Source organism: Meles meles, chromosome 10 (assembly GCF_922984935.1).
Source record: "Meles meles chromosome 10, mMelMel3.1 paternal haplotype, whole genome shotgun sequence".
Lineage (NCBI taxonomy): Eukaryota > Metazoa > Chordata > Mammalia > Carnivora > Mustelidae > Meles > Meles meles.
This window is the reverse complement of record NC_060075.1, coordinates 86,700,357-86,727,476: the sequence shown is the minus strand read 5'-3', so window position 1 is coordinate 86,727,476 and position 27,120 is coordinate 86,700,357. Positions and strand designations below refer to the sequence as shown.

Below are 27,120 nucleotides of genomic sequence, written 5' to 3'. Positions count from 1 at the left end.
AAAGAGTTGGACGCTTAACCAACTGAGCCACCCAGATCTCCCCTTTTTCTTTTCTTTTTTTTTTTAAGTAATTCTTTTAATAAGGGAGAAGGTACTATAATCCATCTCTGCATATATGTGGAAATTAAAGATCAAACCTCCATCACATGCCCTATCCACCACAGGGCCTTTGTACATATTGCTCCTTCTAAGAAAGCAATTCTTTTCCTCATCACCTTGGTAACTACTACCCATCCATCTGTTCAGTTCAACACTGACTTCCTATGAGAGCCTTAGCCGACTTCCCCTGCCTTGGTCAAATCTCTCTTTTGTGTATGCATTCACTGAACCAAGCACTTCTTGTTAAATGTTATTGTACTTATTCTACTTACTAGTGGGAATAAATGCAAAAAAAGAATCAATAACTGAATAAACAAATCAACAGAACCCAGGTCTGCCTAGGACGGTTGCTCCTACATTTTCCACATTGGTACACTATTTATAAAAGGTCCAGATGGGAGATCTGAGGCTATCTTACCTGGCAAAGAGAGAATTTACGGGAGAGGATCCGACAGCTGTCTTTGAATGTCTGCAGAACTATGCTGTTGAAGAAGGATTAGACATATTCCACATCGCTCCAGAGGGCAGAACAAAGACAAATGAGGCAAAAGTCCAGGGAGGCCTATTTCATTACAGCGTAAGGAAGTCAAATGTGTAACAGTGAGACCTGTGCAGATAGGAAGTGGCTGTCTGTGAGGGAGGTGAGTGTTCAAACAGAGGCTGGAGACACCTGTCAGGGCTGCTGTAGTGGAAATTCCTGTTCTGGTAGGGAAATGTTTAGCTACTTTGGCCTTTCTGAGCCTAATGTGCTTTTATAGGTCTGAGAGGGACTGGAAAGCAAAACCGAATTTGGTTGGAACTGACCTCAAGGAGAGAGAGATGCAGTGAGTTATTCTGCTGCCCGACTACTATTGGGCCCATAAGTTATACATCTGCACCTGTGGGTGGCACTTGGGTGCCACTGAGGAGGTCTTTGAGAGCCCGCATTCCAACGGCAGTCAGAGCCTTGCAGCTGCCACTGTGACTAACGGCAGGGAACACGCCAGCGTACAAGGGACTGATTCCAGGGTCACCCCTCCTCCTCCAAGTAGAATATGTCCCTCTTCCTCCTCACCCCCCACCCCCACGCCCAGTCCACTTACACACAAACCCGTGTCTACAGTGGAAGCTGTCACGGTGTGCTGACCGATCTCCTTCCAAACTACTTCTGGAAGATGTTCTTTTTCCCAGCTTCTCAAGGCTACCTGTAGTGTGGAGTGCAGCTTGACAGCAATGTTTCTCTTCTCCTCATGCAAACATTCCGAGAATGAAAGGGGCCCTGAGAGAAAAGAAACTATAAGTCATCTTTTTTTTTTTTTTAAAGATTTTAGTTATTTATTTGACAGAGAGAGAGATCACAAGCAGGCAGAAAGGCAGGCAGAGAGAGGAGGAAGCAGGCTCCCTGTTGAGCAGAGAGCCCGATGCGGGGCTTGATCCCAGGACCCTGGGATCATGACCTGAGCCAAAGGAGAGGCCTAACCCACTGAGCCACCCAAGCGCCCCTATAAGTCATCTTTTTAGTGCACCATCTCTATCTTGATTTCACAAAAACAAAGGCCTCCCAAATTATGTGGAGGCCTAAAACTAGGAATCCTGGTTTGGAAACTGAGGTCACCAATATTCGGATGGAGGTGAGCTGGCAGATCTCTAATTGTTATTCTCAGCGGGTCCAGGCCTAGACCAACAATGATGGCTTTTCTCTAGAGAAATGTTATCTGTCAGATAACCAGTTAAGCAGATTCTGGAGTCCAATCCATTTGTGAGCAATCAAATTCAAAACATTGTAATGGTGTTAAAAATTTCAGCATAATTTATCACTGATATTTCAAACCACAGTGTCTATTTTGCTGTCTGATTAAGACCTTTGATAATCCAATCATGAAATATTTATTGAACACCTACTACGTGCCAAGCACTACGCCAGGCACTGGTTAGGGGGAGGGAAACAAAATGGACACGATCTCTGACATGACAGTGTTCATTATCTAATTCAGACAATGAAATAAGAAGCACCAAATTAATACAAAACCACAAACTGGTAATTGCTATGAAGGGAAAGGATCAGCAGACTCCTAAAGCCACAGTAGGCTTTCCTGAGGAAGAGACCTTTCATTGATCAATTAAGAATAAATGAGAATTAACTGTGTGAAGGGTCAGGGAAAGGACATTCCTGGCAAAAGGCACACCCCAAAGCTCTGGGGTATGAAAGAATTTGGTTCCTTTCAGAAATGGAGAGAAAGCCAAAATGAGCAAGGGCGAAAGCCTTGAGATGACGCCAAGGAAGAATGCAGGGCCAGATCCCGTTAGAGCCTCGGCAGCAACCGAAGGTTATTCTAAATGCATTCGGAAGCCCCACAAGAGAGGAATGATGCAATTTATATTTTTAAAGTGATTATTCAAAAGGTCAGACATGTGGAGACTGGATTAAGTGAAGGAAAGAATCACTCTCTTTCTACATAAATTCTCCATTCACAAAAATGACAACTTCCAATTTACAGTCATATTAACGTAACATTGTTAGAGTCATTTCTTTTAAATGATTATAAAAGCCTAGGATCCCACACATTTTTTGTTTACTAGGCAACTCTCTCCCAAGGAAACATACTATTGCTAAGTGAATGAAAACCAAAGTCTTTTTTGTTTGGGCATTATAAATTCTAACTCACATTGAGATGAAGACAAATTACTGTCTCCATGCAGAGGAGGGAGTAAAAATAAATGCCTTTTTATGTAATGTCGCGTTTAGAATTTATCTCTGTTTTATAATCAAGGGAAACTATGCACTTCACTGAGGATGCTGGGATAGAAACAGAGCCAGAATTAGACATTCTCTATTCTTGACCATTTCTCTGTTTTTGTTGCCTGGTACTATTTCTTTCTGTGGCACATCACAGGAGTGGGCAGTCAGTCCTCTTCATCGTTCTCGTCAAATTTCAGTATAGACTCCTAGCAAAAGTGAAAGGTATAACTGGGTAATTTGATACTCTGGAAAATGTGCTCTTCCCTTACTACTCTGAGAACAGGATCCTTGGCATAGTGAGTTCATGGTATCCATCAGGAAAGTGGGCTGGAAACTCATCTATCTTAAAGAAGGAATGCAAAGGCAAAACAGTTTCTGGCATCCAAAATTGGATCATGCAGCAATCCAGGCGATTTTCCAAATACCTATTCCCTCCCCGCTTTCCAAAGAAGCCCAAAGGGCCCATTCTCACCATTTTGTTGGTTTAGTTTGTTAGTTGCTTGTTTTGTTAAGTGAGGTCAATACCAAAGTGGATGCTTTATGGAAGTAGGACATCATATTAGGGAAATAAAGGAAAGCTTATTCTTTCTCAATCCTAGGGAATTGTGGGAAGAAGAGAGAAAGAGACCAGGAGAAAAGGAGAATCAGTCAAACATATATTCTGACGCCTCCTTTCAGTGAATTGCATTAAATCCGTGAGTCTCCAACTTTAATGTGCTCCAATCAACCTAGAAGACTAGCTCGAACATAGTTGCGGAGCTCCGCCCCCCTCAATCCCCTGCCAGTGTCTGATTTAGTAGGGCTGAGGTAGGACTTGAGAATTTGTATTTTTTACAAGTTCCTAGGTGCTGGTGGGGCTGCTGCTCCAGGGACCACACTTTGAGAACCGGTGTTGAATAAATGAAAGTAATACCAACAGCATAGAAGCTTGTCCTTGATTTTCATGTAGTGCCTTGGAAAGAGATCACTCCTGTGGCTGACCGTTGCTGAAACCTGGTGTGCAGCCAAACCTTTCCAATTCACCCCATATCAGTAGGGACACATAAACCACATCCTCTTCCCGTCATAACGGGGCATCTCTTTAAGGAGAGAAACAGGATGGGTGGGGATACCCCCGAGATTGACCACTTTTTCCTAGAAAGAGATAATGTTGCCCAAGGGACTGTTTAAATTTCCAAATCCAAGCTATTCATAAATCATACTGGACACATGGTCAGGTTTCTTTCGCCTTTGCTTCCCTTTCCAATAACCATGTCAGGTTTCATAGGGCCATCGGCTTCCCCCATTTCCTTTTCCCCATTTCCTTTTCCTGCTGGCTAGGACGTGGACCCAGTGGGACTGGTGGTGAGCCATATTCTGCAGTGTGAATGATAAAGGCAACCTCTTCAGGAATGGCAAAGCCACAAGTTAGAGGGAGCCTCAGTCCCAGACACAGGGAAACCACCTTATTAACCCTGGATTTTACTTGTTTAACTCGTTATATGTTGGGCTCATTTCATACAGTAATCTATCCTGCATCCCAACCCATACAAATGGAAGGAGAGGTAGGAGTTGTATGAGAGTACACACACTCACTGCAGCTCAGTGTTTAAGTTGTGCAAACATGGTCCACTTTTCCACAGTGATTGTTAGTGCCCTATCCAGGGCTTCAGTCAGATCAGTCCTTCAGGGCTTCACTCTTCCTCTCACTTCCAGTCTCCCTCCCCTCCCCTGACCAGGATTTTAATTATTCATTTGGGAGGAATGCATCATCATTTGGGAGAGTCTGCACAAGCAAGAGGAGGGCCAGAGGGAGAGGGAGAAGCAGATTCCCCACTGAGCAGGGAGCAATGCAGGGCTGGATCCCAGGACCCAGGGGTCATGACCTGAGCCCAAGGCAGACACTCAACTGACAGAGCTACCCAGGCACCCCAGTTCCCCTCTCCTTCTTGGCAGTTGTCTATCACTGGTGCATTTACTGAGGTCTAGCAATCTATGTAATGTCATCTTATACTTTGTTAGTATTTCTTCTACAGCTTCTTTAAAGTCCTTACAAATGTCTCAGGCATTTTTAATACCTCATAAGAACTTCTGAATATCTGAGTAAGTAAATAAATGCCCAAAAGAATACAATTGTTTTAAACTGTCATTATCAACTTTTCACCTTTTAGTGAATTCATAGATAATTTGTGAATTTATGAATAACAGATATTTTCATTTAGACAATAATGTGAAAATTAAAAGCTGAATCTTAGCACACCGTACCTAAGAATATATACATATATTTATGATTTAGATGTACATATTTATTTCTATTTATTTTAATTTACTTAAGCATATATAATAGACACATAGATAGCTTCTTTTGAGTAAAACTATCTATAAAATACATTCTCAAATCCCCATTCATTTAGTCTTCAAATAGTTTAATCAAGTTTGTCTCTTTGTAAACTCAGTAGGCATCCACATAATGTTGAATATTCTTAAATTTGGGTTTTTGCCCCCAAATACTGTATTATTTGTTAAAAACAAACAAAAGACCTCCCAGGCATTGGCACTCAGACTGTAGGACCCATATTAATGCTAAGGTCCTATTCAGTCTTGACTGTATATCAATTTTGAAATAGTTTTGGCGTTTATAGAAGTCACAAACTTCACAATCAACTGCTCAAAGCAGCCAGTAAATACTCTTCGAATTCTGTTCTGACCTGTCACATCACTGACTTGGCTCCGCCGAGATTAAACTATTTGAAAAGCAAATATACATCGCAGCTCATCTTCCTCCTGGGCCAACTAATATAATACTATTTTGTATCTCCCTTCATTCAAAGCACCAATAGCCAGGCAGTCCTCTTTCCAAAAACAAAACAAAAACAAAAGCAAAAACAACCCCAGAGCTTTAAAACTAAAGTAAGTACGGGCGCCTGAGAGGCTCGGTCAGTTGAGCATCTGCCTTTGGCTCAGAGATCAGGCTGCATCCAGCTCTCAGCCCAGCGGCAAGTTTGCTTCTCTCTCTGCCCCACCTCCCCACCCCTGCCCCCAGCTTGTGTGTGCATGCGTGCATGCTCTCTCTCTCTCAAACATAAATAATTTTTTTTAAGTATAAAAAAAGTAAAGTACTCAGCATCATCAATACAAAATTATATAAACATGGCAAATTTTATTTAAAACATTTTAGAGTGCTTTTAAATGTAGTTTCCTAAGAAAGGAAAAAGTGTAAATTTTGTATTAAGCGCTAATGCTTCAGGAAACCACAAAACAATCATTTCATCACCTGAGCCAGCCACTGATTACATTGATGGGATTGAAAGCCATGACTAGAGACTGAAACAATGAACATTTGTGACCAGCTACAAGAACACAGCAAACCCAGAGACTTTGCATTACCTGGGAACCAGTGCTTAAGACAGAGTCACTAGTCTGACATCACGAGAGCCATGGTGAGTTATGAAGTGCCCACGTGCAGGAGTTCAAAGCAAGTCTTGAATCATATAGAAAACAGAGGCCAAAGCCAGGCACAGAATTAAGCACCAAGACAAGAATTCAGAATCATATATATGGCGTGTCACACTGTCCTGTCCATTGGTCATTTGAGTGGATCTAGTTGCAACAATACTGGTGGGTGGCAGCGGCAGGTAAAGCAGTCCCGGCCATTCCTTCTGCCACAGTGGCCTCCCAGAGAGGAGGACTAGACATACCATTCGTCTTCACCACTATCCATCAGTTGGGGCTTCAGGAGAAAAACCAGACTGGTTGTAGACTAAATAAAAAACGTATATTTTCTCTTTGTGTCTGAGTTGTAGTGTGAGTTAAATTTCCACCCTGCTACATTAGCTATTGGCCGGACTTCAAGCAGGATCGAAGGGCAAAGACAGCCTGAAATTAGGCATGGGAATGTCTAGCTAGCCAGAGAAGTACAAGGAGACAAAACTAAATGAATCACATACACCCCTTTTTTCTTTTTTTACAGCTTTATTGACATAACATTCACATACTGTATAATTTACCCGTTTCAAGTATATAATCCAGTGGCATTTAGTATGTTCACAGACTTGTACATCCATTACCACAATCAATTTTAGAACACTTTCATTACCCCAAAGAGAACCCCCTCACTGCCCCCCGCCCCCGCCCCGCCAACCCATGCCCTCACTCTAGGCAACCACTAGTCTACTTTCTGTCAGTATGGATTTGCCTATTTGGAAATTTCATACAAACAGAATCATAAATATGTGGTCCTTTATGACTGGTTTCTTTCACTTGGCATGTTTTCAACATTCACACATGTTGTATCACATGTCATACTTTAATTGCTGAATAACTTTACATTTAATGGATTTACCATATTTATCCATTCATCAACTAACGGACATTTAGGTTGTTTCCATTGTTTGGCTGTTGTGAATAATACCGCATGAACACTCATGTACAAGCTCTTGTGTAGACAAATGTTTTCATTTCTCTTAGGTACACCTACAAGAGGAATTGCTGGATGATATGGTAACTGTGTTTAACTATTTGAAGAACTACCAGACTGTTAAGTGGCTGCACCATTTTCCATTCCCATCAGCAGTGTATGAGGGCTCTAATTTCTCCACATTCTTGCAGTTACTTGTTATTATCTCTGTCATTATACCATCCCACTCCCTATTTAAAAATCTCAAACAGAAGTTCTAGATTTTTAGATTTGGCAACTGAACCAGTTCCTTGGTTAGTGAAGCCCACCTACAAAAAGCAAAATTCTCGGGTGCCTGGGTGGCTCAATCTGCTAAGTGTCTGACTCTTGATCTGCGCTCAGGTCTTGATCTCAGGGTTGTGAGTTCAAGCATCACGCTGTGCTCCACGCTGGGCTCCACGCTGGGCTCCATGTTGGGCATGGAGTCTACTTTAAAAAAAAAAAAAAAAGGCAAGGGGCGTCTGGGTAGCTCAATGGGTTAAGCCACTGCCTTCGGCTCAGGTCAGGATCTCAGGGTTCTGGGATCGAGCCCCACGTCGTACTCTCTGCTCAGCAGGGAGCCTGCTTCCCCCTCCTCCGCTGCCTGCCTCTCCGGCTGCTAGCAAACTCTTTCTGTCAAATAAATAAAATCTTTAAAAAAAAAAAAAAGGCAAAATTCTGAGCATATACATACCTAAAGAGCAAACAGAAGAAAAGGTCATAGGGGACCCAGGGCACCCAATCCTGAGTATAAACACAAAGGCACCTGGATTGAGACTGCTTCTACCTGAACTTGCTTGAGGCATGGCTAGGGCATGATATGCAGGTGAGAGAAGATGGGCAAGGGTTGGAACTTCACTTGAAAATTCAATGGAGTGGGGAATATGGGGCCATTGCTAAACTCACACTATTATCTTCTCTCCTCCATTCCCACTTGGTAATTTTCCACCGGAGTACATACTAAAAACCCTGGAGATCTCCTCTACCTTTAAAGTTCTATGATTCTATGACTTTCTTCCTGTAAGCACATTTTTTTTAAAGATTTTATTTATTTATTTAACAGACAGAGATCACAAGTAGGCAGAGAGGCAGGCAGAGAGAGAGGAAGGGAAGCAGGCTTCCCGCTGAGCAGAGAGCCTGATGCGGGGCTGGATCCCAGGACCCTGGGATCATGACCTGAGCCGAAGGCAGAGGCTTTAACCCACCCAGGCGCCTCTGTGTAAGCACAATTTAAATCGATTGTGCAATGTATTGCTTTTATAAATAGAAGGCTTATATCTTAATGAGATTTAGTTCAAGTGTTCTTAATGTTTTTAAAAAATATTTTTACTTTTTGTACACCTGAAACTAACATAATACTGTATGTCAACTACAGTTTGATTAAAAAACATTTACTTTTAATGTGTCTTGAAGCTTGTTGAAATATTATAACTCTAGCCATAGCATTAGTGTTTCCTAGAAGTCACTAAAAGTTCCTGTAAGTGTACCTAAGGAAAAAAAGGTGAATATAGTTAAAAGGGAAAAAATACATTTATTCCTTGGTAAGTACACTGATTATTATTTAGCCAGTTAGAGAACCATGTTCTTTCACCCTTGAGAATTGTGCCATGGAGTAATTAATTTCTTTGAATTGCAGTACAATTACCACACCTGAAAATATAGGAAGAAATGAAATAGAAGGATGAAGGATTCGAAATAAGGAGGGCCATTGCCAAACAAAATACCAACCAACCAAATTAGAAGATACTACACATGCTCTTCCTTATTTAACATGGAAGGAAATTGCAATTATTATTTGGTTAATAAGGTACTTCCTGGGTCCTAAAGTTACTAGTCCTTCACTTCAACATACATTTGTTGCGTAACTGCTGTGAGCTGGAAACTTGTTAATTGCCAAAATAAATAAGGCAGTCTCTGCTGGCAAAAAACAACAGAGGGCTTGACCTCTGCCAGGCAGATGCAAACACACATTATCCAGGGGCAATCCATTCTATGATAGACTGATAGGAAAGAAGCTATGATAGGAAAGAAGCAGAGTGGAAATGGTGAAAAGGAGTGATTTACACCTAAACTGGGGAAGGAAGGGGAAGAGGAGAGGGATGACAAAGGAATAAGGGCGTAGGGAACATGACCAGTGAATATGGCTTTATAAGGAAGAGGAAGGATTTCACCAAGCAGGGAGAGACAAGACATTTGTGAAAACATTCTAGTGGGAAAGCAAATATTTTGGAGACTTATACAGTTTAACCATAAGAAAATGTCAAGAGTCTACCCTTTGTGGCCTATAAAAAAATAGCACATTCACATAGTTCCAACTCATACAAAACAAAAAAATCCCCATGGATGTGTAGAGTGAAGGCTGAGGACTTGTGTAGGAGAGTTAGAAAAGAAGTTAGGGTCAGAGTAAAAAGAGCCTTGAACTGCCTTCTAAAGGTTTCAACTTTATCCCACAGATGATGGAGCAGTCAATTCACAAAAGAACTTCTAACAAATGACCAATAAATTTATTTTTTTTAAAGATTTTATTTATTTGTCAGAGAGAGTGAGAGAGAGAGAGAGAGATGACAAGCAGGGGGAGCAGCTGGCAGAGGGAGAGGCTCACCACTGACCAGAGAGCCTGATGCGGGGATCAATCCATGACCTGAGCCAAAGGCAGATGTTTAACCCACTGAGCCACCCCGGCGTCCCCCAAAACATTTATTTTTTTTTATTTTATTTTATTTTTTTTAAGATTTTATTTATTTATTTGACAGAGAGAGAGATCACAAGTAGGCAGAGAGGCAGACAGAGAGAGCGGGGGAAGAAGGCTCCCTGCTGAGCAGAGAGCCCGATGTGGGGCTCGATCCCAGGACCCTGAGACCATGACCTGAGCTGAAGGCAGAGGCTTAACCCATTGAGCCACCCAGGCGCCCCCAAAACATTTATTTTTAATGTCCAAAGAATTTCAGGCTTCAATGAAAACTCTGTATCATTTTCAATACCACAAAGAAAAACAAATTTTTTTGTTAAATCTTTTTTTTAATTAACAAAGAAAAACAATTTAATGATAATATTCAGTGCTATTAAGGACACAGGGAAACAGGATGCTCCATGCACTGCTGTGTATGTAAACTGGAATACTCTTTCTGGAAGACAATCAGAGTACCCTTTGACTAAGCATTCTAGGACTTTATCTCCAAAGAGAGTCTTGGATACTTAAAAAAAAAATTTAGCCACCAAGATATTCCTAATGTCCGAGAACAGCAAATTGGTTAAACCAATCAGGAATCATCCTTAAAACTGAACACTATGAAGTTACTTTAAGTATTTTGATGAATATATAGTAACATGGATGTGCTCATGAACTTTTGTTATATGAAAAAATTAGGTTATAAAACAGAATATGTGTCAGGCAGGGCTGTGAAGAACTAGGTCAGCTGACAAGGTTTGAGTTTAAAGTCGTGTGGACCTTGAGCAAGTAACCTAACTTCTCTGTAACTCAGTTTCAACATCTGCAAAATAGGGATCACATCAGAACATGCACGATTAAAAAAAAAAAAAACATGCACAATAAATTGTAAAAAAGAAATGAATTAATACACACGGAGCATACTTCATACATCAATATATTTTGAAATTTGCCTGGCATATAATAAGCACTAAGAGTTGGTTGTTGTTAATATCATTAGTATTTGTTGCCAGTAAATTAAGGTAACTTTTAAGCTAATTTAAGGAGTGAAGGTGGAAAGACAAACCACTGGGCAAGAGCCACACCCAAAGCACTCTGAAAAAACTGGTCCTGTGAAGTCATGACGCAACTGTCAAGCACAGACCTCGTGATTTGCAATGCCAAGTCCTTGGACGCTGGACACTGCACCCTGCTACAGAACAGCTGTCCCTCCTGCCACTGGAAACCGGACGCAGCTGCCATTGCTGCTGTGCCCTGGCCAGAACAGATTCTGCGTCATCCCCTCTGCTTTGAGTCACCAGCTCTTGAATCAAAGTCTAGAGAGGATGCATCTGCTTGGCTGCACCAAGTCCTGAGTTCCCAGATGTTAACAGAGGTCAAGAAATGGGGCAGTGAGCACTTTTATCATATAGAGAAGGCAGATTCTAGTTTAGGAGATAAGGGATTCAACATGCTTAGCAAATGCATACACTGTGCAACTAAACAAAGAATAAATGATCCCTCCATTGTTTTAAAAATAGAAATAAAGCCTGAATATATTTATATGCAAAGAAATAAAGGACCAAAAGGATATATCTAAGTGTTAACGATTAATTGTGAATTGACCGTTATGGTTGATTTCAAATTTTTTAAAGGTATTATTTATTTATTTATTTATTTTACAGAGAGAGAGAGAGAGAGAGAGAGAACAAAATCAGGGGGAGCAACAGAAGAAGAGGGAGAAGCAGACTCCCAGCTGAGAGGGAGCCCAATGAGGGGCTTGATCCCAGGGCCCTGGGATCATGATCCAAGCTGAAGGCAGACGCTTCACCAACTGAGCCACCCACGTGCCCTGTTTGAATTTTTTATCTTCTATCTCTGTAACTTTCCAAATCTTCTTTATTTAGGTATTTTTGAGGATATTAATGACATTATCTCACTTGGATTTTAATAGAATCATTCTAGCTACTACTTTAAGAACACATTGAGATAGGAAAACCAGATGGGTGGCTCTTGTAAATCCCAGGCAGGAATAATGGTGATTTGGACTAGGTACCTGTGACAGTTATCTCTTTTCAAAAAAATTTTTTAAAAATATTTTATTTATTTATTTGACAGAGAGAGAGATCACAAGTAGGCAGAGAGGCAGGCAGAGAGAGAGGGAGAAACAGGCTCCCCACTGAGCAGAGAGCTCGATGCGGGGCTCGATCCCAGGACCCCAGGATCATGACCTGAGCCGAAGGCAGAGGCTTAACCCACTGAGCCACCCAGGCGCCCCCAGTTATCTCTTTTCAGATAGCTACATTTTTATCCTTCCAATATATCATACTAAAGTGGGTGGGAAGAAGAAAGAGAGACTATGTATGTAGCAGAGAATGGAGTACAAATCTCTCAACTCTTCTAGTTACATAAATCTAGGCATTTTCAACATTTATCTTCAGCCACCCAGAATAAAATGTGTAAGCAACTTAAATAATTAAATTTTGTGTAAATATTTAATATGTTTAAATAGTATGTTTGAATCTTCTACATTATTGTAGCTTCAAGGAAATGTTTTAAAAAAACACTAAAAACCATTATCATCACTATGTCAATAAATTTATATTTAGTCCAAGGTAACAATAAAAGAACCTGATAATTTATTTTAAAGATATGAGCAGTATTTTTGAAACATAGAGTCACTGAATAATGACTAGTTCTGAACGGTATAATTTTAAACCTTCCACTCTTTCAATGCTATAATTAAAACAAAAATGAAAGTGAGATCAGAGAGTACACACACAGACCTGGGTCACACTGGGACATGTAATTTGCTTTTTCTATGGATATGAGACCAAAGACTTCATTTATTTGCTAAAGATTTAAAGGGATAAACTGATTATTTCTTATTTTAAAATACAAAGGCAACTAAATCAAGTTAAATATTGATTGAGAGAAAAGAGTTGTCAACACTGTGTTAATATTACCCTGGACCTGCAGTGGCTTACTGTTTACAAAGCACTTTCGCTGCCATTATCTCCTGTGAGCCTCACAATAGATCCATTAATATCATTGTTCTTAATTCATAGACTCAGAGAGCTTCAGGGACTTACCCAAAGGCACTCAACTATGAAGCAAGTGCCAGAGCTGGGAAAAGAACCCTAACTTCCTGGACCACAGTTCTTTATGCTATGTCAACTGGTGTTTGTTTCCAGATACAGAAACTGGGGAATATTTTTCTTGTGCAGGTATTATCCAGATAAGCAAGACCAAAGGTGGAAGAGCACTACCTAAGGAAAGGTACCGGGAGGGGGGCGAGGGGTAGTTTTATGGTAAATTCTGTCATCCCCATTAAATGTTAGAAAAACCAAGGCACAGAGCCTTCCTTGTTAAGTCAAACTCTGGCTCTTCAATTACTCAGGGGCTGGTGTCATTTGGGCTTACCCTGGTCTTTTGCAGGATTTCTATTTCCCTTCTGGCTTGCTTGATCTCCAGGCCTGCTCTTTAACACCTCCACCAGAGGGCAGGCAGGGCAGGAAGAAGAGCATTGGTAACTGGTTTGTTCAAAAAGTCGGAAGGAAACTTAGGATATTATCTTATTTTGGTTTTTAGAGTCTAGATTTCAGTATTCATGCAAAATTGGCCTCCTTTCTCCTATGTGGACCTGGAATAAACAACACAGTACAATGATTTCAGAACTAGAGAATAGAGTTTTGTTAGACTTCTTTATATTTCCACTACTGGTTTTTCTAAATGATAAATATAAAATGTCAAGTCTTTAACAAATATAACACTTAAAACCATTTGGGGAAATCGATGGGTAATAAACAATTCACAAAAGAAGGAATTCAACTGGCAGTGAATGTGGAAAAAAATGTCCCATTTCACAGGCAATTAAAGAGACAGCATTTGAAATAAGAAACTGTCATCCTTCATCTGTCAAATTAATAAATATTAAAAATGAGAATTATTGGTAAGGGCGTGGTGAGATGCGCATTTTCCCATATTTTTAGTGGAAAAGCAAATTGGTACCATCTTTCTGGAGACAAATCTAACCATTTAGGCAGATTAAGCCTGGCAGAAGAAAATCAGAGTAATTTCCTACTACCCAAGTTGGAACTAAAATCTCGTTCTTTTTCCTCTAATCAAGTGAGCCCTTACATGAAGAATACAGATGTATGATACATGATCGAAAGAAAAACAAGCTTTGTGCTACCACCTCCCTGCCGCAGACTGAGTGAGAGGGAAAGATGAGGGTCCCTAACCCAGGATGAGGAAGGGCTCTAACTCACCACGCCAGGGAAGAGGCAGAGGACTGGCAGTGGAGAGAACCGGGAGCATCTGAAAGCCTGGGGGTCTCCCAAGATCAGGGTTTGCCTCATCCCCATAGGAGAGGAAAGTGATGCTTTTTGCAGGATCCAGCAGCTGTAACACATCGCACTGACCCACATCCTACCATGTCAGGTTGTCCTAGAGAGAGAGCCAGAGCCAGAGGGCTCTGATGTTTATGGGACTCTTGAGGTAATATTTGTGCATCTCTTTTTTTCTTTTCTTTTCTTTTTAAAAAAGATTTTGTTTATTTATTTGACAGAGGGAGACACAGCAAGAGAGGGAACACAAGCACAGGAAGTGCGAGAGGAAGAAGCAGGCTTCCCGCAGAGCAGGGAGCCCAATGCGGGACTCAATCCCAGGACCCTGGGATCATGACCTGAGCTAAAGGCAGACACTTAACGACTGAGCCACCCAGGTGCCCGTGTAAATCTTTTCAATAATGGTCATGCATGCCTGCGCTGGCTTAGCCGTGCACCCTCAACTACACTGCTATTCAGACTTACAGGTCAGGGGCACCTTAAGCATCTACCTTTGGCTCAGGTCATGATCCCAGGGTCCAGGGATCAAGCCCCATGTCTGGCCCCCTCTCAGCGGGGAGCCTGCTTCTTCCTCTCCTCTCCCTCTGCCTGTTACTCACTTTCTCACTGTCAAATGAGTAAAATCTTTAAAAAAAAAAAAAAAAAAAGACTTACAGGTGAAATACAGCTGCCCCTAAATTCGAACTACTGGACTGTTAACAGACTTGCTCAATCTCGCTTTTAACTTAACATCTACTAGCTCTAGCTAATTTAAGAGACAGTCTAATGGTGAAAAGGAGAAAGAGTCTCACTATAATAGGAATGTGCTTGGAAGGCCCTGGCCCCACAGAAAGATTCTCCCAAGTTCTAACTACAAACTCATCACAATTTAAAACAGGGAAAAACTGGAAACAAACCCCCAACCGAAACTATGGTATGCACCCGTTAACTATTTAACAAAAACGGAAAGTGCTTATTCTACAACAAAGAGATACAGAACAGAGAGGTTCCAGGTCCACATAGGCCACTCCATCAGTGCCTCCCACTGAATGCGGATAGAAGATGGACAGAACACTGAGGACCCTAAAATGAAATGGTAGCAGGCAGTCTGGGAAAGAAGAAAATTGTGGTCCTGCTGAACCAGCCGGGAATCTCCCATTTTCTTTTCCCTCCAGCGTCTCCTAGCCTAAACTCAGGCGAGCCCAACACCGGAAATGGAAACCAGGCCCAGACAGCGAGAACACCAGAAGAACGCTCTGGTTTTATCCCAAAGAGCAAGCATGGAGATTTCTATTGCTCAGAGGAAACAGAAGAAATCACCTGGGTGTGTGTTTGTTTTTCTTAATCCCCCCCCTCCCCATCACCCTTTTCTTATTTCTTTCATGCCCCACACTCCAAGTAAACACAGTGCAGGGAGCAAGGGGCCTCGGTCCCTAAAAGTCTAAGGGAGAGGATACTTACTGAGAAGGGAAACCAGTGTGAGGTTCTGTATCAGGACTGGAATGGTGGACCTGGCATGGGGAAAAGGCCTGCCGGAGATGCCATGTGGATTTGGGACGGGGAGCTGGAAATGTAAATCTAGAAGTCAGAGGAGAGGTCTGGTTTAGAACGGTAAGTCTGTGAATCATCTGCAGTTAGGAGTTATTTAAAGCTAAATACTCTAGAAGTTTTCTCCTTAGGACTTCGTAACAGCTAATTACTGAGATTTTCGTACAGCGTTCTTTAGTATCTGTTTCACTGAAGAAGTAAATAAACTGATCATTACAATTCTAAACATGGAGTCTATGTTACCACTGGGAAAAAAAAAACCAGGATTTGAGTTAGTCCTAGGATCTGGGCCCTGGCTCCTAAGCAAATGGTCTTTAGACTCTAATTGCACGCTCCCTAAAACAATTTTGAAAAACTTTATAGTCCCTCATAATTTCTAAATTTGTACCTAAACTTTTTCCATCATAAATTTAAATGGTGGCAAAGGACGTGATTTCTGGTGTATTCTAACTACTGACGTGTTTAAAATTAAACTTTTATGTGACTCTTAAATACAATCCAGGAATACAGACATCAGAAAGATTTGATTCCCACATCTTAAAAAACAATATACTGGAGGGCCACCTGGGTGGCTCATTTGGTTACATGTCTGACTGGATTTTGGCTCAGGTCATGATCTCCGGGTTGTAAGATCAAGCCCTGTGTCAGGTTCCATGCTTCTTCCCCCTCGGCCCGCACTCAAGCTCTCTCACTCTCTGTAAAAGAATATATATATATATATATATGTGTGTTTGTGTGTATATACATAAGCATATATATATATATATATATATACACATTGTCAGAAATTTCACATTACATTTTCTCCTTGAACTCCTATTTCCATTCCATTTTCCTCACAAAATTTTATCCAAATATGCCATATTTTGATGCTTTAAAATCCTTGATTGATCATTCTATGAAAATCCTTACAATAAAAATATGGATGCACACTGAAATAGTCTCTGCTTCTATCATGCCATTATTTTTTCTTCTGTAGCTACTGTCACAGTAATTAAATGACATCACCGATCAAACAACACATATAACACATTTACGTAAATGTTAAATACAGGTTAACATATTACTGTAAGCATATCTTTTAATAAGGTAATGGGGCCTTTTCCAATTAGCCTTTGTGTCTGAGGGTTAATATTACTTATGCTAGAATTAGAATTACATTTAACTCTCTTTTTTAATGGCAGTGCTGAAGAACTTAGTCTCATGCATGAGAAGAAGAGACTGAAAGTTTTATTACAACAATGACCTACAATTACTTGAACCCCTTCAGAGTTATATAATTGAAATCACATAGTAATGAATCATAAAAATTATTTTTTAATGAATCACCAGCTGACCGCTCAATTAGTTCCTCCTTTAATTCTGTTGAAAGTAAAGAACTGAAAACCTCCTTAGTTTCAAAAGGATTATTATAATTACTCCCCCTTCTCCCCATCCAATAATTTGAATTGTCTTCTTGTCTGACTACTCAGAGGTTCTCCCACCCTAAGGCAATGTGCTGCAGTAATTTCCAGTGGGAGGGAGGCCCTTTCATAACGTAGGAGGTGGAGGAGAAGGGATTGTGCAAGGGGCAGTGAGAAAGGAGAAAGCACCACACCTCAAGCATATCTCCAGGCACATCAGGTTTAAGGGGAGTGAAGGAAGCTGAAGATCTAGAAATGACTGGATTCCATCCAGTAAATCTATCTTTAGGTCCTTGTGCCTCTGTAGAAATCTTGTGCACCCTCAGTTAGTTTAGGCTAACTAGCATTTCCTTTCCTGTGTCATGCCTTCTTCCAGGGTGGGGGAGGGAGAGGTAAGAAAGAAAAGAAAGAAGCCCTCAAGTATTGTGGGAGGGTTGTACGGAAAGTCAGTGTGATCCCTACAGATAAGGAAAATTCCTCAGGGAAAGGGATTTGGGGGGTGGAGTGAGAAGGAAGGAGTGGTGGTAGGTGTCGGTAGGCTGAGTAGATCAGGGACTGCACCTACCCTCCATCCCCCAAAACTGGGAAAACCTTGAGGCAAGGTTCTCTCCTTCCTGAATCAGCACCCTGGGACTGCATTTCATTTATTCAACAAACATATTTTAGGCACTTTCTATGTCAGGCTCTGTGCCAGGCCCCAGGGATACAAAGACCTTTATACTCTGGTTCTTTGAGGAAGGTGATCAGGATTCAGCATCTTCACCCAGGTGTTCTAGTCCACCCAGTTACCCTCCCTGCTTCCTACTAAATGCTCCCTAAATCCTGAGATTTCTCCCCAAATCCCTTGTTCCCTATTTTACCACTGCCAAAAGCTATGTTCGTTTCATTTCCTCCATGCTTTCTAATGTAGAATGGGCCAGGCTACAGTGGGTGATGCAAATGGCTTACAGTGAGTTACAGGGATGTCTGAGGTAGTTCTTCAGTCCCTCAGTAATTCAGGGTGGGTGAGTGGTGGATGTTGAGACCTAAGCTTTAGGAGGCCACAGAGACCTCTAGGCAACAAGAAGCTTCTTTCAGTGTGCTGTCCAAATGTTATCATATTTTTTTATTTTTTTAAAAAGATTTTATTTATTTATTTGACAGAGAGAGATCACAAGCAGGCAGAGAGGCAGGCAGAGAGAGAGAGCGGGGAAAGCAGTCTCCCTGCTAAGCAGAGAGCCTGATGTGGGGCTCGATCCTAGGAACCAGAGATCATGACCTGAGCCAAAGGCAGAGGCTTAACCCACTGAGCCACCCAGGTGCCCTAAATGTTATCATATTTTTATGTGTACTTTGGTGTCAAATACGTTGGGAAGCACTGTAAATTAATTTGTAAAATTATGAACCAATAGGTCTATCTGAGCAAAAGTCCAAATATGCTGCCCAGAAGCTACATCTGTCCTACAGACCTCTTTGGTTTGGCAGATACGGCGCTGACTATTAAAAAATAACTTATTTTCTACATTAAAAAATTTCACATAAACATCTAGATATCTGGCTTCTCATGAAAAACTGCTATGAGTTGTAACCTCCTTTTGTAGCAGTCGGCAATGAGTCCTAGCTGCCTTTGCTCTTTCCCTTTATTTAAAATTTTTTTTTTAAAGATTTATTCAGGGGCATCTGGGTGGCTCAGTTGTTAAGCATCTGCCTTCACCCAGGCCATGATCTTAGGGTACTGGGATCGAGCCCCACATCGGGCTCCCTTCTCAGCAGGAAGTCTGCTTCTCCCTCTCCCAGTCCCCCACTTGTGCTCCCTCTCTGGCTGTGTCTCTCTTGGTTAAATAAATAGATTTTATTTATTAATTTGACAGAAAGAGAGAGGGAAAGCACAAGCAGATGGAATGACAGGTAGAGGGAGAGCAAAGAGCCCAACGTGGGACTCAATCCCAGGACTCTGGGATCATGCACCACCTGAGCCAAAGGCAGGTGCTTAACCGACTGAGCCACCCAGGCGCCCTGGCCCTTTCACTTTACCTGCTTTTTCTCACCCATGTACGCCCTCCTCAATTCCATCAGCACTTGAGCTTCTCTCTACCATGGTAGAATACAGTTGGTGCTCACGCTACCTTCAGGCTTACATTGTAAGCACACACACAGTGCCTGCTGTCTCAGTAACAATACCCTCAAAAGTATATTTAGAGGGGCGCCTGGGTAGCTCAGCGGGTTAAAGCTTCTGCCTTCAGCTCAGGTCATGATCCCAGGGTCCTGGGATCGAGCCCCACATTGGGCTCTCTGCTCAGTGGCGAGCCTGCATCCCCCTCTCGCTGCCTGCCTCTCTGCCTACTTGTGATCTCTCTCTGTCAAATAAATAAATAAAATATATTTTTTAAAAAGTATATTTAGAAATGCAATTTAATTTTTATTATAAAAATACTACTTATCCATCAGAGAAAAATTTTAAAAATGAAAGGAAAAATTAGACATCAGAGATCTTGCTACCCTGAAATAATGTTAATACCTCAGGATGCATTTTTCTGATTTTTTTCACATACAAGGCTGCACAGATCCATAAGTAGTTTCAAGTGGGCTTGTATTTTTGTACACTTCGAAGTCATTGTGATTTTCCTTTGTGTTTAAAACCATGGGATTTGTTTCATGATGATGATTTCCTATTGATAGAAATCATCTACTTCTAACTTTATTGTTCAATATATGACATACATCAAACCTTACATATTTTATTTGATATAGAACTCATTACATACTTAACCTTATATAACATTTCTAACTTCGCTGAACTTGGTTTAAGCTTCTCAGAGAGCACACTAAATGCTTTAGAACTTTGTTGATATCTACCACTCCGTTCTGGTAGAGAGCAGTGTGCTATCACTTGTTTTTCACTAGCTCAGATGTCTGCAATAGCCAGTTTCAGGTAATTGTCAACTGAGTACGGCCTATAATTTTACCATGTTTGTGTGCATGTTGAGATGTAGCCGGTTGAAAGACTAAAGAGCAAACACCTCTCCTCCCTACCCCTCTGAGGCCCAGGAACTAAATGGGCCCTGGACTTGGAGAAGAAAAGAGAAGTCCAAACTGAGCTAAGTTTCTGTCCCCTCTCATTCTGGCCTTGCTACCTGGGCATAGATAGAAATTAAGTGCATAGAATGACAGGCATATAGAAAAATAAGGAAGTACTTCCTGGATGCCCAAGTTTATGGAGATCCGTCCTTGCTTTGCCTATTGTTCCTCCCTAAGAAAGCCTACTGTGGCGGCCTGCATTTCTCACAGAATTACATTCTGTACATTGCAAATACATAAATAAAATTTTCTAATAATCTTACAGAAGCAGTTAAAGAGGTATACTCAATAGTTCTCTCTTCTGTTTTAACTGGAACACACGAAGTTTCAGAGATTTAAATGCCAGTAGCAATCATAGCTTGAGAGGGGAAATCATGAACTCATGAAATTATAATATACAACATAATATACATAATAATATACAACATAATATACAATATACAACATTTCTGTTGTATATTATAGCAGCTTTGGTAGTATTAAATATAATGTGAATCTGTGTCATAATAATCCCATTTTAAAGTTGTTCCACCTTAAAAAAAATAGGTGTTCCATGTTGAACTTTACTTTCCTGGATTATTTACATGTTGGTTATTTTAACATACGTTTACAGAATGCCTGCTCCGTGCCAAGCACTATGCTAAGTGGTAAGAGAAAAGGACGAATGAGACAGTCCTTCCCTTCCAAGAATCTCAGTGTAGGGAGACTGGCAATGGCACTAAATGCAATGATGATATGCAATTTAATTTTTTTTTAAAGATTTTTTTAAAATGTATTTGAGAGAGAGTGAGCGAGAGAGAGCATGCGAGTGCACACACAAGTAGGTGGGAGAGGCAGAGAGAGAGGGAGAAGCAAAATCCCGGTTGAGCAGGGAGCACAACACAGGGCTCAATCCCAAGACCTCAGGATCACGACCTGAGTCGAAGGCAGACGCTTAACTGACTGAGCCACCCAGGCGACCCTGAAGTGCAATTTAGAGTAAAATGAGTCATACGATAGGGCATGCATGGGAACACACTGGTGTAACACCCAACCCGAAAGAGTGATTGAAGTTGAAAAAAGGAGATGGTGGCTGAATCTTAAAGGATGAGTAAGAGCTTCCCAGATGAAGACAGGAGAAAAGTCATTCCAAGCAAGAGGAGCAGTATGTGCAGTGAAGAGTAATGAGAAACAAGGTGAATGTAGGGAACTAAAATCTGGTTCAGCATGACCAAGAAATGAAGCTGGAGAGTGGGAAGAGAGCACTGGCAGGTGAGGCTGAACAGAGGGGAGGATCACAATGGATCTTTTATTTTATTTATTTTTTTTTTTAAGATTTTATTTATTTATTTGACGCAGAGAGATCACAAGTAGGCAGAGAGGCAGGCAGAGAGAGAGAGAGGGAAACAGGCTCGCCGCCGAGCGGAGAGCCCGATGCGGGACTTGATCCCAGGACCCTGAGATCACGACCCGAGCCGAAGGCAGCGGCCTAACCCACTGAGCCACCCAGGCGCCCCCACAATGGATCTTTTAAATCACACTAAGGGTTTGCATTTTATTTTCAAGGCAATGGAAATTCACTTGCGGCTTGTTAAAAGAGGAGGGTCGTGATCAGACTCATATTGGAGAAGGTCAGCTTGTTGACAGGATGGAGAATCAATACTGAAGCCGGGAAGAGCAGCTGGGAGCTGGTGCAGTTGTCAGGTAAGAAAGGATAATGGTTTGGGACGCCTGGGTAGCTCAGTGGGTTAAGCCTCTGCCTTCGGCTTGGGTCATGATCTCAGGGTCCTGGGATTGAGCCCTGCATCAGGCTCTCTTCTCGGCGGGGAGGCTGCTTCTCCCTCTCTCTCTGCCTGCTGCTCTGCTTACTTGTGATCTCTTTCCCTGTCAAATAAATAAATGAAATCTTTAAAAAAAAAAAAGAAAAGAAAGGATAATGGTTTGAGCCTATGCAATCACAATGAAGACGTGGGAAAGAGGATGCAACTGAAGATGTTTAGGGCACAGGTTCCGTGAGAACCGAAAACTTCCCAGATGTATGAAACGGAGGACTTTCTATTCACGGACATGAAAAAAGCTCGTGAAAATGTTCAATCTCCTTCATTGGTGCAAAATTCAGATTAAAGCACCTAAGAGTCATTCTCGAGTCTTGAAGGTTTACGTGAAAACCTTTTCATTCTCTTCAATAAAAGATTCTGATGGTCCTGTTTCAACCTTCTGTACATCTTTTTCCGAATCATAAAACCACCATTTGCTGAGAAGGTGACAAAAAAATGGGGATGTGGTTCTTGAGAGTAGCACCAATTTCACATCTCTGTCACCACAATCTACTACACCTGTTCAGACACCCACTGCCTGTCATTATTAATAGCCTTTTGCTTTCTCCATTTTCCATTCAAACCTGATTTTTTAAAAAAATAGGTTGACTACCAAATTGGGTGAGTCAGTTTTAAAGTCATTCTTAGGGTTAGCGGAGTTTCGGTTCTCAAATTTGTTTTAAATAATGAATTATCCTAAATGTCCAAAAATGTGGTTGAGTAATACCATCAATGCATCTTAAATGTATTGGAAGGAGCAAGGGAATTGTAATGCAATATGAGTTTAAATTTAGGACTCAAGTCATGTACTATCATAGGTATGATTTGAAGGAAAATGTAATTGCTAATATCAACATAAATTTGAATCAAAGGTAAAAGACACTGCTTAACAGACTTCATAGATACAAGTCATAAAACATAATATTGCATTAGTTAGAAACTTTGCAAGCTTATTGAATAAGCTCATTATCATATGAAATATATTAGCATGCTTTTTATTAGAACCACTTTTTCTCCATATGCCCTTGAATATAATGTTAAATTGCTGTTGTTATAACAAATTACTTAGAATTCTATTACCAGTGGCACTTAATGGTAGTACTAAGGGATTATTGCTAAATGGAGTTTGGGAAATTTCTGACTCCACTAACAATGATATGAGACTCAGAATGTCCAAGACAGAAATTTGGGCCTTGGTTTTTTTTTCCTCCCTAAGATTTTGGGTCTTGGTTTACACAATAAGTTCCTGTAACTTGAATTTACAGAAGGAACCATGGAGATTATCTTGCTTAACCCCCTAATATTAAGGAACTGAGCACCAGAGATTATTTAATACAACTAATGAGACAAAACTGGTGGATAATGGCCCTAGAATGTAGACCAGAGCTCTCCTCAAGCATTGCTGCTGTCTCTTCCGTGACCTTATCACTGACATAGTTGAACCAGAGAATTTCCAACTACAGAAGGAAATCTTTTTCATAAAGGTAATAACCATCCTCTAAATTATACTACATTTTATTTAAATTCTGATTTTCTTATCTGTATTCAGTGTGCTTAAAGGAAAATAAATTCAAATAATTACATGTGTCAAATTTCAACTAGATGAGTTTGGCGATTATGGGGAGACTTAATCAAAAGGATGAAGCTTTTTAAATTTAGAAGAATTTTTTTCTTTGGAGTAAAAACAGCATAAATCAAAGTTGACCATGTCTTGCTCAAAGAGATCAGAAATTGTGTTAATTATGATATGGCTGCGAGGTGATCAGCACCTGCGGAACCTAAGCTGAGTTGTTCCACACAATCTTACAAAGCCCAGCCAGCTTTTATTGAATCTGTGATTTTCAGAAGTTTTAATGATGATGTTCCTGTAATCATGAAAAGTCTGCAGCAAAGAGAAAGAGGAGGCCTGGCCAGAAACTGCATCAGGGGTTTTCGATGGAGCCCCAAACAGGTTTATTCTCTTCTTTCTACCTCCTTGTTTCTTCCTCTTATCACGAAATACAGAAAAAAATGGAAGAGACAGTCATGCTAAGGACATGACATGTAATGAGTGCTGGGAATGTGCTGGGAATCCTGGTCTTCCTAAGCAACATTTAGTTGGAGTTATTTGATTTCTGGCCTTTAAATTCTTTTTACAAATTTGTGTTGAGAGTGCTAATAATTGAGGAACACTTGGCTACTCAGTGGTGTTCATTTTCACATGGGCTGGGTGGGGCCCTGTGCCAAAGGAAGTTCAAAGCCATAAAACAATTACTCATGCCCTTGTGGTTGAGCCATTGTGATTCAAGCAGCAGGCTGTCCAGAAGACACACTTACCTTCGGAATCGAAGTCACACTGATAAGTCCTTTCATAAAATGGCGGCTACTCCTCGTCAATAAGGGAAGGGAACTGACATTCGGACACCTGCAATGTTTTACATGTTTCCGCATTCTCACGACAGCCCTGTAAGAAATGTATTACCCCACTTCACAAATGAAGGAAGAAGTTCTGAGATACGAAGAAAGTTGCTCAAGGCCACGCAGCCAGAAGACCGGTCTGTTTCAACTCAAAATTCAGGTCCGCTCCATCATGCTCTCCTTTGTTCCCAACCTAGGAAGAGGTGCGTGGTCCCAGAATCTCCATACAGAGTAAAAATATATTGCAAAATCCCATGTCCTGTGGATATGAAGGGAGTTGCCCTTGCTATGACACCATATTATGCCTCTGTGCATTTTATCAGAAAAACCTGCTGGCTCTCTTTCACTTCAAATAGCCAGAATGTATCTCCGCGATGAACTAACTCTACGGTGGGTGTTTAAGAAATGCAATTTGATGATGACTGTGGGAATACTTGCTTCCCAGCTAACAAGCCAGACCTAGGCCCAGTTTCAGCGCGTCAAGATTGGCAGGTGCCAAAGCAAGTGATGACAGGGGGGCCAAGGCAGACGTTCTTATAAATTAACAGGGAGACTGTAGACCAGGAAAGAGTCATAAGATGTCTCAGGCATATGCTGAAGTATACTTTCAAGTCATCTAACATCACTGACTGAAACAGGCCGTCAGAAAAGTAACACGGTTCTGACTGAAAGAGCCACAGAGACCAGTCAGCTGAGCTCCCAGGCAGGATCTGGTTTTGTCATTAGTAGTTTCACTGCTATCTAGCTAAGCAGTTGGGCTGGCTTTCACATGCTGAGCGATGGTGTAAGACGGAACATTAGGTCATGGCCAGTTGGCCAGAGCCAGTCAAGTGTGTTCCACATTTAGAGAAGAGGAAGAATTTCTGGGTCTCTGCCCCCTTAAAAGGCCACAGGACAAGCTAGCGTCAATCAAAATGACAATGTCTTGGTTTTACTGACCTTACACCCACATGGAAACTATCTCTAGCACCATTTAGGCCTCATTTTTATATTATTCAATTTGAGAAAGTATCAGTAGCAGAGTATTTTCATCATATTGACAAAGAAGAATATGAAAGACCTGCCGAATTCTTTCAATTCACATGCATTAGGGTACACATCACCAGTGCAAATTATCCCCCAAATATGCTGATCACAAAATACAATGGTGTACTGAAGGGGCTAAAGTACATATGTGTTAAAACAGAAATACATAAAAACAGAAAAGTTTTTACTGAAAACCAAAGGACCTGCAAACAGCATTTTAAAACAGGCAAAAATGTTCACCTTTGCAGATAATCACAGATGTGCAAAATTAAATTGCAATGAGATCACTTTTTTAATCTTTGGAATTAAGAAATTACAGCGTTCAATGCAATAAAGGATACTGTGATGGGCTTTCTCATACTCATCTGATAAAAATATAAATTGCTATGAGCTCTCTGGAAAGTAATTTACCAATATATTTCCAAAGCCCTAAAATGTTCATATGCTGCCAAAAATACAGTGGTATCAGAAATTCTAGGGGTGGGGCCAAGCAACCCGTGTTTTAACAAGCTAGCCATGAAGCACATTTCTGTTTGAGAACCACAGCCCAGTGGACTCTCCTTCCCTCCTGTGGTTAATGACCATCTATAGGCAGATGAGACCTACATCTACATCTGTGCCCCCGATGTTTTTCTGAATTCCAGGCCCATAGAACCAATTACCCACTTGACATTTTCTATTGCTATCTCATAGATACTTTTAAAAATAAGTAAGTTTAACATTAGGTTTAGATATTTTGCCCCTAAATATTCTCTACTGACAGGGATTCCAATCTCCCTAAATAGCACTATTACTTCTACTCAAGCCAGTAAACTGAGTTCTTCCTTGACTCCTCTACCTTCTTCTACCTCATCCCCACATCCAATCAAGCACTCTTTCCTAAAGATATCATATATTGCTATGGACTGAATTGTGTTCCCTAAACTCCTTTGTTGAACCCCTGACCCCCAGCGTGACTGTGACTGGAAACAGGGGCTTTAGGAGGCAATTAAAGTTAAATGAGTTCATTTCTAAGAGGAAGAAAGAACGAGATCTCTGTCATGTGAGGACACAATGCAAGCCATCTGCAAGCTAGGACCAGAGATTTCCACCAGAAACCAACCCTGGTAGACCTTTTAATCTGGGGTGATTAGCCTCCACAACTGTGAGAAAATAAATTTCTCTTGTTTAAGCCCCCAGTCTTTATTATATATTTTATTACAGCAGCTTGAGCAGACTAAGACAGGTATCTGTAAATCCTTTCCTGCTACCATCCTTGTACAGACCATTTTCATCTCTTGCCTAGATAGACTACTGCAATATCCTTCTAGCAGTTTTCCCTTGAGATCAGTTCCACCTACTTCCAACCATTCTCTGCACCATTAGACAGATACCATCAAGACAGGTTTCTATTTAAAATCCCTCAGTGGTGGGGTGCTTTAGTAGCCCAGCTGATTGGGCATCCAGCTTTTGATTCTGGCTCAGGTCGTGATCTCGGGTTCATGGGATCTAGCCCTGCATCCGTCAGGATCCGTGCTCAGCAAGGATCCGTGCTCCTCTCTCCTCTGCTCCTCCTACTCTCTCTCTCTCATAAATAAGTAAATCTTTTTTTTTTTTAAATATTTTATTTATTTGACAGAGAGAAATCACAACAAGGCAGAGAGGCAGGCAGAGAGAGAGGAGGAAGCAGGCTCCCTGCAGAGCAGA

At 41.1% G+C, this 27,120-nt stretch overlaps 1 long non-coding RNA gene across 2 annotated transcripts in view; it reads right to left on the bottom strand.

Moving 5' to 3' along the window:
- Positions 1-12,191: 12,191 nt before the first annotated feature.
- The window catches only part of LOC123951908, a 72,762-nt gene continuing 57,833 nt past the window's right edge, over positions 12,192-27,120 (bottom strand). The window contains exons 3-6 of one of the 2 annotated variants that reach the window (XR_006820532.1): positions 24,328-24,454; positions 15,669-15,785; positions 14,151-14,328; positions 12,192-13,522 (exon numbers count right to left, since the gene is read on the bottom strand). This is a non-coding gene — a long non-coding RNA (uncharacterized LOC123951908). The remainder of the gene's footprint in view (positions 13,523-14,150; positions 14,329-15,668; positions 15,786-24,327; positions 24,455-27,120) is intronic. The other variant, XR_006820533.1, reaches the window with a different exon arrangement.